This window comes from Triturus cristatus, chromosome 1_2 (genome assembly GCF_964204655.1).
Source record: "Triturus cristatus chromosome 1_2, aTriCri1.1, whole genome shotgun sequence".
NCBI lineage: Eukaryota > Metazoa > Chordata > Amphibia > Caudata > Salamandridae > Triturus > Triturus cristatus.
This window is the reverse complement of record NC_140580.1, coordinates 136,556,154-136,568,936: the sequence shown is the minus strand read 5'-3', so window position 1 is coordinate 136,568,936 and position 12,783 is coordinate 136,556,154.

Genomic DNA, 12,783 nt, shown 5'->3' with positions numbered 1-12,783 from the left:
CAAATAGCGAAGTGTTGTGCACAAAACTGGAAACGCTTCCTACACTAAAATAAGTGTAAAGGCAAACATTGTGTGGAAAACCCCACCGTGCACCGTAGACGTAACTGTGTTAAAACAGCAGATACGACAGTGTTCAGGTCGGAACCCACCTTATGCAACCGGACTAAAACCCTTGCATGAGGATTGACAGTGTTCTGGATCGGAACCCACACTTTTGCAACCGGACTAAAACCCTTGCATGAGGATTGACAGTGTTTTGAGTCGGAACCCACACTTTTGCAACCGGACTAAAACCCTTGCATGAGGATTGACAGTGTTTTGAGTCGGAACTCATACTTATGCAACCGGACTGAAGCCCTTGCATGAAAAATTGACAGAGTTTTGGGTCGGAACCCATAAAATTGACCGTGTATAGGTAGGAACCCATATACATAATACAAAGATAATACACCCCTGCATAACTCCCAGGAGGGAGGTCGAATTGAATTGCACAATAGAGATGGAACTGACCCCCAAACTATACAGCTTAGAATCAGGACACGAACCAAAACTGTACATCTTGTGTATGTGTGTATAAACCAACTAGAGAATTGACAAAATGAGATAGGAACCATTATCGAATGCCGCCTGAGTGAGGTAACAGTATACAAGAATTTGAATTGAAACGGGCACTGTGCGGCAATGTGAAGTAAACAAATGTATAAACAAAGTAATTTCGAAACAAAACATGCGTGCGTGATAATAGAGATAATACATGAAACTCGTAGACCAATATCACTAATGTTAAACATGCCTTACTCATGACAAACAAGGTCACAACACATGGTGTTAAGAGAAACTAACACTCCACCAAACTTCACAATAATAGTCTTGTCAGATTGTAGAATCAAATGCTGCATAGCGTCTGTATGTAGACCGGTGACAAACTCGTAGACGTAACACCACCTGGTAATACCTGTACATAAGCCGGTGACAAGCTGGAAGGAGGAAATGATTTAGCTCAAAATTCCCGTTGCCTCATGTTGAAAACGAATTTCCGTTGCTTCGTTTGAAGACGAAAATACATTATACGTCAAAGAGCGCAAAACTTTATTAGTTGAACAAAGGTTGGCAGAATAATGGAGGGCACCGTCATCCGTGGATAAGAGGAAAATGCAATGCATAGATCCGCCAAGATCAAGATGGCGGCACGTTAAGGAGATGCCGGCCGAGTGGCTCACGGCACGCTCTTGTTACAGAGTGACCGCTGGCAGCGTTGAGACTCCGTAAGAATGAAAACGTCATGGCGATCTGAAGCTGCTTCGTGCCACACCACGAGCCAGGTAAGATGCGCGAGCTCAATTGAGATTTGAAATGTAGAATGACGGTTGTACCAGGCGGCCTTATCGCAAAGGAAAAATGACAAATTTAGGAAATAGTACAATGTTCAGTTCTGAAAGATGACAAATCCACAATCGATCCGTGTGGCACTAAAACAGGATGTCTGCAAAGCGGCAAAGCAAATCCACAGCAAACGAGTCAAAATACTACTACCAGCAGAAAGGTTTACTTTTCAACGTAGAGGACATCAAATGACTTTCAAATCATGCTCTTTTTTAAATTGAAACACACACGAAGGAGCTAGACTAAACAAAAACAGATAGGCTGTAAGAACAGCACTAACCGACCTTTATACTGTGGAGACTTGAGTCGCCAGAAAGAGGAATTAGAGCTTGAGATGCTGTGGGAACAGCAAATGATTCTTTGAGTAGCATGTGAAGTCTTTGTTTTGCTAGACCATGACCATGACATGAGTTCGTATAACTGGAAGGCACTGGTAGGCAAATTACCTTGTTCCATACATGTTAAAACGTTGTGATGCTGAGAGCAGGAAGCAGACAGGAACTGGTGCATAGATTTGAAAACTCTCTGCGCTGTGTAATGTGGAACTGGCACATTGATTTGAAAACACACGTGCTGTGCTGACAGGAACTGGAGTTTTGAATTGAAAGTACAGCAAAAGACACGTAGCAATAGCTCTGGAAAGTAGATGCCCAAAACTGAGTGTAGACTTCTCAGGCGGTTTTCCTCACAGGAACAACTGGCAGACAGTATTTCCCATACGTTAGGCTTACCCTCACATGAAGGCGCAGCATCGATAGAAGACATAGAAGATGTTGGCAGGCTTACTCTCACTGAGGGCACAGCACTTGCGCAGACACAAAGGAACAACTGGCAGAGTGGTAGTGGGCGACCGATGGGAGGTCACTGGTGGGGTCAAGATGCCAGTTGAGATGACTTGAGTTGAGTTGATATTTTGAAGTTGCTTGAAGAGCTTGTAGAGGTGACAGGAGTAGGTCCTTGAAGTAAAATCGTCGCCAAAAATATGTAATAATCAGGTCCATTCAGTAGTGATGATTTAAGTAAGTTTATTGGAAGATGGTACAGGATCACAAGTAGATTAGAATAAGATAGTATAAAGACCAAGTCTAGATCAGATGAAGACCCCACCAGGAGCAGCCAGCAGGCAGCTCAGCCCCAGTCAACTGACATTACTCACTGGAGATTCCCAACATTCTGACTGCATCATCACATGAACATTCCACTGGTGGTAGACTGGCATTGCATCAACATTAGCAGGATATAACACAGTACTAGGCAAGCATGCTAAAAAGAGGGTTGTTTAGCTCATCACTTTCCTTCACTGCCTCTGCACGGTCAGTTTGTGGTGTTCTAATGTCTTCTGTCTTCTGGTGAAATCCTCATACTTGACCTTAGGGTGTCTGCTCATGGTAAATGTGCCAAAATCTACTGAACTTCCTGGCGCACAGTTTGTGGTTCACCCTTTGGTCATTTAACAACTTCTCACCAGAGCCCCCACAGTCCCCTCAATACAGACCAATTCTTGCTCCTGAGATGCAGTTGATGGTCCTGCAGCCTCCTTGTCAGCTGACCCAACATTGTGAAAAAGGCAACAACTGAAACATTCCTGAATAGCAACTGGTCTTCTCTCGGGAAATAGTCAATCTGGCTCCTGATGCTACAAGACAGGCACTTTTTGATATAGAAGAAGGTTACTTGAAGTTTTAATTCAAAATGCCCTTTAAAATGTAAAATAGTCTGCAGACTAAACGGGAAGTCTGAAGACTACGGAGGACGTCTCGCTCTTGTTGCCAGGTGTGCAAAGTCTGCGATATTATGATTGAAACTTCAGACTTCGTGCATTAAACATAAATGTTGACCTAGATGGCTGTGTAATTCATAGTGATAAATGGCGATGGAATGCGACTATGTGTTCAGTGAACAAATGCATGTTTTTTTCTCCTTATGGTTGTGTTAATTATACTACACAAAATGTATTAATAAGACTATTTATATGAAAAAAGTTGAATCCACAATCTACCCCTCAACCTCCCATCACCCACTCCTTAATGTTCACTCTCTACTCAGTCCACACCTAAGAGGACATTTTTATAAAGATAAAATACAATTTTATAAATTTTAATGGCACCTAAATATGTTGTTAGTTTGCGGACTATTTTTCTGGCCCATAGACTTTGCATACATAGTCCGCAGCTCCGTTATGAGGAACACATACTATTTAAGGCACCCATCATGGGTCAGAAGTTTTATAGCATGTGGACCTGAGTTTAAGGCTGTGATCTTGACATCTCCAAAATTGTCCCCATAGACCACACCTTTGATAGCAATAACCTCTAGAACAGTTTTGGATCTTCTTCTGCTGTCTTCGTTCCAAGACTCGGGACTAGGAATCAAGAACGCAGAGGGGCGTTTGCCCATTGGGAGTTTGAACCCATCTCGTGGTTCACAGACCCAGCGTTAAAATCGCTTTTTTTAAAAAACATTCTTGGTGAGGGACTTTTGGGAGTCTTTGCACTTATGCCTTGGGGTCAGGGTGTGCTAAACCTGCCTCTTTAGTGGCCTTTCACTTTTTTTTTTAGGCCACTAAGACCATGCTCTGTATCCTTTAATAGGGGCAGCAAGAGAAAAATGCCCTTGTTGGTGTAATTTCCATTAGTGCACTTCCATTTTCTAAGAACACAGACCTGAAATGTACAACGTGAGCAAAAAAGTCCCATGTCCAATGAAAGGAGTGGATATTTTTTATTTACGTACCAAAACAGTATGCAAATTCGTTTTGCAAACCAACACGGCTAAAGATATATAAATGTTTTAACCCTTTCAACCTCATCTGCCTTTTAATAACATCAATATCTCATATGCTACTGAATCTATTTGCATCAAATCACAAAAAGCCCACTTTCTAAGTAAAGTACTGCTTTCCTGCAAAGTTTACCGTAAATGAATTCATTGGTTCTTCCTGAGTTTCCTATGAGAACTCAGACGGGGAAAACCCATTTTGCGCAATAGCCTCACTTAATGTTCATTACCCTTCACAAATGTTTGGGAAAACATAGTTCAGTATTCGGGCTTCCATCAAGCAAAATGTGGTACAGATTGAGAAATTCCTCTGAAAATGTAGTACGGGATTCCTGCCACCCTCATAAAGAGAAACATATATTAAGGCTTTTATGTGAACCCCACAGTGGCCCATAGCCAGCCTAGACTACCAGAAAAGAGCACCGACTGTACCATGATACCACCAGATCGAGATGGTGAAGACATTTTACTAACACCAGACTGTGAGGATCGGCTTCTAATAACTCTGGCTCAAGTAGCACTAGCCATCAAGTCAATGTGAGCAGACGGTGCAGCCCAGCCCAAGTGGCATCCCTGCCGCAGTATACAGGTGGGCTCAGTCTCGATGGGCCACAGTGATGGTTCCTCTATTCCAAGAGTTCCGACTGGATGGAAGAAAGGAAGCTGATCCCATTGTCTCAAACTGGCTTCTTGAAGGGTTGCCATTTTGAAGACAACCTTATTTGCTTCTCCCATCTGATTGAAGCCACGTTAGCAACACAGAGAAGGGCCCTCTATGCTGGATTCATCGATTTCCGGTCTTCATTTGACAGTGTCATGGCCAAGACTTTGGGCAAAACTTAGCAACTGGGGCATGCCTCAAAATGTATTAAAAGCAGTCATCACCCATTACTCGGACACCTAGGTAAAGATCAGAGTCCGCATTGGATGGGCCACCAAAGATAAAATCCAGACAAACAAAGACTTAAAGCAAGGTTGCATACTGGCACCACTTGTATTTAATCTGTACCTGGCTGACCTTCCAAACCATCGTCCCACCTAAAATGGCTGGCCTCGGAATCTAATCACTCCAGTACGCGGATGGTATGGTCCTTTTAGGTCAAACACTGATTGGCCTCCAGAGACTCTTTATGGCGCTGTCTATTGTAAGGCCATTTACCTAAAAGTTATAATAACAAGCATTTACAATGCAATGGTCTCGGCATTGTTAAAGTTAGAGCTATTGGCATTGCTCATGATATTATTTTTGTTTGTTTTTGTCTTTAAAACATTTAAAGAAACGGCATTGTTATTTACAATGTCAATAGCTTAATCACTCAAATGCGAGACCTATTGCATGTGCACCCACACAGAGCCACACACCCACAGAGCCACCCACCCACAGAGCCACCCACACACACACACAAAGAGCCACCCACCCACCCACAGAGCCACCCACCCACAGAGCCACCCACACAGCCAGCCAGTGCACTCTAGGGCAGTGCTTAATTTGTATTAAAAAAAAAAGTGCCAGGGCTCTTGACAGAAGGCCATTGCAACTTGCACCACACATTGTCCCTGACATGCTGCTAAAGATCATAACAACACAACTACTAACCATCACACTCCTACAAATGAGACAATTCGGACTATTTCAGGCCCCCAAAGCTATAAGAATGGCTTAGGTGGCAGGTGATAGTAATTTTTAATGTATATTGCATTAATAAATGACTGTTGTTGTGTTCATGTCTAAATAACCCAGTCATGCGCCTTATTACTCACAGACAATGAAGTCAGATAGATGTAGCAATCGCACACGATTGCGATCAACTGAACAGCACAAACCCACACATTTAGGTTGCCCTCACTCACATTCAGTTATACACACATGCTAGTGCATTTCTCGACACCGGATGCACTGCGAAGTCACCCAATCATAGGTATATTACTATCACCATCAGATCTGTCGTACAATCAGCTAAACACATACCATGGACTTTCATATACACACAAAAACAGCTGTCACACAGTGTTACGTTACAAAAACACTAACGTTATTATTAGCCACCCCCCAACATACAGATAAATATTCCTGTTCCATGACTAGCTGTACACAATAACCTCACCTACACAAAGAGTTCTGATACACTCTTGCCTCCCCCCCTCACCCGTGTTGGTGCTTTCATGATGATGTGACAAGGAAGCTGGAAACTTTTTTTTTCTCTCAACACCATTGCTGCCGCTTACGGAGGCAGCGCAATTCATTTGAGTGCACTGTAAGACTGAGCCACCATTGCAGTGCCAGGAAATGATGCATTACGTCTGTGACAGGTCGCGAGGAGCGTGGTTAATTATGTAACCAGATCATGGCAGCAGGCTGCTGAAACTGAGGGGTACAAAGTAAAAGCCCATGCATAAAGTTTAAAATGGGGCTGGGGTGGGGGTCTCTTACCCTGTACGTCCAAGGTGAGCTTCTTCGTGGCCAAAACAGAGACTTTGTGGAGTGCAACCTGTGACTGCCATGCGTGTATGCGCGCTTCCTACCCGAGAAGCGCTGTTTATATAACACCTCCTGGTCGCAGCCGGCGCTGTGTGTTAAAGACATGAACTTCGCAGAAAGTTCAGGGCTCGGGGAGTGACTTCCGCCTCTGGCTGCTGCCTGCGACTGAAGCGGGGCTCGCTTGTTTATCCCGCAGGTTTCCTGTCCGCCTCAGCCAGAGAGGTCCCCATGGAGGAGGAGGCGGAGGTGGTGGCGCCGGGGCCTGGCTGCCGGACTGGGGCCACGAACAAGAGGCAGGCCTGCGCGCAGAGCAGGGACTCCTGGCAGGCCTCCGAAGACCCGCCCGCTGCCTCGCTGCACCCGTGAGAGCTGGCGGGCCTGTCCGCCGAAGCAGGTCGGTTTGATTCCATCCACCCTCTCGGCCCCCCTGATGCGCGTCCTATCAGTAATGCCCAGCTCTTTCTCTCCAAAGGGCACGTACCCAATGAGAAGATCGCGACCTGGCTGGAGGACTGCAGGTAAGCCCCGACTTTTGAAACTTTTTGCTGCACAGCCCTTACGCGTCAGTGTGTGAGGGCATTACATACGTCCAAGACATCCTTCCATCAGCAAGGAAGCCCGGGGCTTATCAGAGCTTGGAAGAACCGGGAGTGCTGGGGTCGGCATTCTGTGGGGAGAAAACGCCACCGCCTTTCTCCGATGCGAAGCAGAAATGCCTCGGAGAAAGGCAGCGGCGGTTTCGGATTCGGGGGCGTGTTTTTCTTTTCTCTCCTCTTGCCATTGGCTGAAGCAGAGAAAAACACGCCCGGGCGAGCGAAAAGCAACAAAAAAAACGCCCCCGAATCCGAAAAGGACGGGGCCTGTTCGGAATGACAAACCTCTTCTCCAATGGCTGGCCAGCATTCAAGAGGCCAGCCAATGGAGAAGAGGAGAGAAGAGGGGCGGGTTCAAGCCCCTCTTCTCCAGGTCAATAAATCTCGCGAGCGAGACTGCGCAAGCGCAGCCTTCGCTAGCCGAGACCTAAAAACAAAGGGGATGATAATCTCCTGTAAATTGTTAACAAGCATTTGCAATGCAATCTGTCTTGCCTTTGGACCCTTATATGTATTTAGCTATGCAGCACATTAGCCTGGGTGCTGAAACATCTACTGTTCTTTTACATGGAGGGAAAGTAAGCACCAAAGTGCGTGACACGCCAGGTATGGGAACAAATGGAGAGAAATATTGCCTTTCAGCAAGAAATTGTATAGTCCAAAGCTCTGTTTTTAATATAAAATCAGGGCCTTTGGTGGTCATATCACTGAAAATGCAAGATTTGAAAAAAATATTAATTACCACGGGTGCTCGTGGAAGACAATTTCTATGGACTGGAATTTAGAGAATGCTAAAGTGATTCTGATATTTTACTGACGTCTGCTGGTCGTTTTCTATCAAGAAAGTTAAATAGAGGCAGTTGCCAGAAAAAAAAAAAAAAAAGTCTCCCAGCAGAAAGCAATTCTGGTATTTTACTGACCTCTTCTGGTCGTTTTCTATCAAGACAGTTAAATAGAGGCAGTTGAACAGAAAAAAAGTCCCAAAGCGGAAGGCGACACGTCCTAGGGCTGATCTCCAGAGCCCACAACGTACATACACATACAAGTATATAATGCTAAGTATATACTAAAGTATATACAAGAGGTCTCGAATGCTTCCCCTAAAAAGGGATCATGGTCCATCAGAAATACTTGGGAGTTTGGTAGGACCACAGGGGCTGTTTAGCAGCACATATCACTGCCCAACAGGGGGCAACCAATTCCCTAGAAGGAGCCTTTTGCAAAAGAAAAATATCAATGAATACCCAGGATTTATCCTCCCTCCTGAAGGTAATAAAATGCAAATTGCTCCCACCGGTGGCCTATGGGATGCTGACCTTCAGAAGCAGAATGGCCAACTGGCTGGATAGAGCACAGTCATCTTACTTTCAAATAGTATTTTTGCTTCCAAATTTTACTTCACAATCTCAAATTTGGCTACAGTTTGAGCTAACTTCTCAGCAATGGCTTCTAAAAGCCAGGTTCCTAGCTTATAACCTGAAAGCCAAGCAGGCGCAGGAGCACACGCTGAAAAACTCAATCTGGAAATTAACAAGCAGACCGGCAACAAACTAGTACAAGTTCTTAATCCATGCTTTGGAGACTTTAAAAGCGTGCACAATCTGGACAAGTGGGCTGCCGACACCCGTGGTGGCGAAGCTACTGACCAAACCAGCTAGGCTAATATTGGCAGGCCATGACCCACAAGCTGTGAAAAACTGGGCCATGGTAGTCTGGCCTCGATGTTTTATAAGCCAGAGTCCCTTCCATTCTACCTTTTCTTGCCCCTTAATCTCCACATGAAATGACAGCTAATGGGCTCGCGCTTTGGTTTAGTCCAGCTGAGGTCCTATTGGTACGAACGGAGGATTCTGGAGGAGAAGGGCAGATGATACCTCTGTGCTAAGGCAGAGGAATCACTGACCCACATGTTTTGTATCAGTGTGGAATTGACCCTGCTAAGGAAGTTTTGGCTTCTACCACTTTGGTCCATCTGGAATGTTCGAACCTGCCGAGGAGTCACAGAGGTGTGTTTGAGAGGGGAATCTGTACAATTGGCGTCCCGCTTTGTGAAATTTATGAAGGCTGCAGGAGCATTGCTGTCGTCTTGACAATTACAAGGTTTTATTCATGGGCAGAACCTTTCATAACTCAACCCTTAACCAGCCATTGAAGAGAAAACGGATTCACGACCTCCCCTTCCCACACTCGGACCAAAATGGCGATAGACCCGCTGAAATGGAGAGTTCTGGAGGTTAGGGGGGAATCTGCACTCCTACTACTGACCTCCTCCGAGACATTTGATTTTAATATACCACTTGCTTCATTATCGCCCTTATTTAATGATTTATTTATGTGTGTTGCGCCATTTTGATTGTAGTTGTTTTTAATATGCAAAGGTTTTCAGATTGTAATGAATTTAAGTAATCATGCAATAAATAAATAAATCTGAATCTTTAAATGACAATGACACAATTTGTTTCTCTCTAGTACGAAAAGTAGTACACGTTCACCAATTGTTTGTTAAGGAGGAGGATAGTGATTTATTCTGTATGCTATCACATAGGTATACTTGGTTCAATCATTCTGCTGATGACAATAAACAGAGTATTTGTAATACATGTATTATAAGTATACACGGGTAACAGATCCGGCAGGAAGATGTTGCTCTTGATTTTCTGTGATAAAATAAGTTGTGGGGAATAACCGTCGATTTACGTAGAACAGTCGATACAGTCAACACGTGTTTCGTCACTATGACTTTTTAAAGGCTATTATTGTCTGGATAAGCGAAGTGTATTACGTTTTGTTCTAGACGGAGACAATTGTGTTCCGAAAATTCATTTGTATGTTATGTGGGAGATGCTCTTGCAGTCTCCGCTTTCACACTGTTTGGTAGCAAAAGGGTGGTCTGCTGCAACACTAGCTTAACCTGCTCCTTTTTCTCTTCTCAATTTTATTTACATATCAGCCACTGTGTAATAGGGATTGAGGTTAACCAGGGCACAAGTCGGGGGTACACGTGGGTACACGACATCCACCTACTCTTTTCACAGGATGGACGCTGTCCCCCCCTACCAAGAAGTTGGGCCCACAGAAATATGCTGTACTTGTCCCGGTCTAATTTTCCGACACCGGGACACGTTCAGCAGCGCCTCTACATTGTCTGCTTTCAATTCCCAGCAGCAACGTGCAGACAGCGAGAGGGTGTTTTTTCACCTCCAGCTGTGCCGAAGTTACGGGGCCATCAGGCTTCCTTTGGTTTGAATATCCTGACTGGAGGGGGCCTGGAACCTCACTCTTAAATGTAAATCCCAGGGAGGGGAAACAAAGTCACACAGCTCGTTATTTCTTCACAGGTGCTTTAGAGAGGCAGCTTTTGCCTTTGTTCAGTCCCTGTATATAATAGATGCATGCACTGTAAGAATGTCAGGTGTGTTGGTCTGTCCCAGTATTTACACATAACAATTCCAATAGCACTATTTGATTTTTTTTTTTATAGTGCTATGCAACCCAATGCAGGGTGTCGGAGTTCTCTACATAACCAACATTATACATTGATAATAAATTGTGTACATGTATAAATCAGTGTACAAGATGAGTTACATGAGACAGTAAGGGTTACAAGGTGTAGGAGTCACATGTCCTTCATACCACACTGTGGTCTTTTAGAAGGATTACAATTTATGAACTGCAGGTAATAAAAGGATCTCTGTGTTAAAAGCAGTAACCCACTTTACTATCTACATAAAATAAAAATCTGTCATCTGCATGATGTGCTTTGCAGAAGACACATTTACCTTCTCTACTACTTTGATTTAAATCTGGGAGTTTACAAAACACAGATCTCTCCAGCAGGTGCATTAACCACCAAAGTTATCTCACCATTATTACTATTACCTGAGATTTACTGGACACCTTCACAGCAGATACCTTAACCCAATAAATATATAAAAATGTAGACTTTGCAACCAATTAAGCATAACAGATCTAATACCATGCGTTGCCAATTTCTTTATGGTAGTGTTTAAAAAAATGAATATATTAGTTGAGGCCCAGATTTTGCTTTAGGATTGCGCCACTTTTTTGGCACTACCCCAAGGCCAAATCTCATTTGTTAAATCTCATAATGCGCTTAAATGTACTTATGATATACCTGATAAACATGTGAGGTCTTAATATGTGATGCCACTTCTTGTGATGTCCCGTGTCGTGACATCATGAACCGTGAAAACACGCGTCATGATTTCACTTCCATACTGCCTAACCCGGTTAGTCCCCCACTTCCTATTTTAGGACTTGGGCCCTGAGGTTAACTGAAACCTCTGTAAAAGGGCCTGGAGTCCTGCGAAATTCACAGTGCAAAAGTCTCCGATAACGATTTTTTTTGTGTGCAATTTTATATTGCGCAAATTTGGCCCAGGGGCAGCAGTGCGGACGCGATTACCGGTTACGTAACAAAAGGTCAGATTCACTTTTATACACCAGAGATTATGTCATCACATGATGTTGAGGAAAGGCCGGGATTCGAACCTGCTTCCCTAGTTCCAAAGTTAGCAGCTCTGGCCGTAAACCACATCCTCTTCCCTTTATTTTTGCTGCCCGCTGTTTTCAAGCTTTACCTGACATTAATGACCTGGAGAACATTGCTTATGTTTTAGCACACGCAGGCCAGAACATTAGCGATTTCTGCCTTGAATTCCGGGGACCTTTGTCTTATCAAGGATGGCCCTGTGACAGGTGAAAGTAATGAGATATAGTACACCTTGTGAGATTCTGCAATATACTTAATTCATCCAGTATGGAACGTGGATTTGTGTGAATGTCTTGAATTAATCGGGTAAGTGTTTGATATAGATGCTGACCTAATACATAGGTAATCAGCCCATAAGGAATGCATTTATGAACAATGAGCGAGATTCTATACACGATTAATTCAAACGTGTTAGCGGCTTTTATAGCACACATACAAAATCCCTTCCTCGTGTTACATACGAGTCTACTTTATTCTTTCAACCAACACAAGAACATTATTTTCTGTATAATATGTATACCCATGTTGCAGGAGACTGCATGCCAAGTAAACAAGAGCCCACTGTGACAACCTGGCGCCATCCGACTGACGAGGGCTTCAATTGTCTGTAGCTTAGGCTCCTCGCCCTTCCATTCTTTGGCCTCCCTGCTGTTTCTCTTGGCCTGTCTTGCTGAAGCTGCGACTGCTTACAGCTTCTGAGAGCTCTCGATAAACAGATGTTTGTCCAAAATACATAGACGCTACTTTGGACGCCTGATCGCTGACCCCGCAGTACTTTTGACTGAAGGGGTGGAGTCTATCAGTTGTACTTGGCATCACCCCTGCACTTTGAAGCATGGACTACTGGACATTGTGTTTGGCACTGGAAGACCCTAAACTCGTGCTCGGAGCAGGGTGTGCACAAGTCAACCATATTGTGGAACACCCCTCTTGGCCTGACTACTCTGTTTTCACTTACTGACAGAGTGTAGACTCTTGTGAACATCAACTTACAAAGCGTTTACTAGGAATGCAGCATTTAGCTGATTAGGACATCA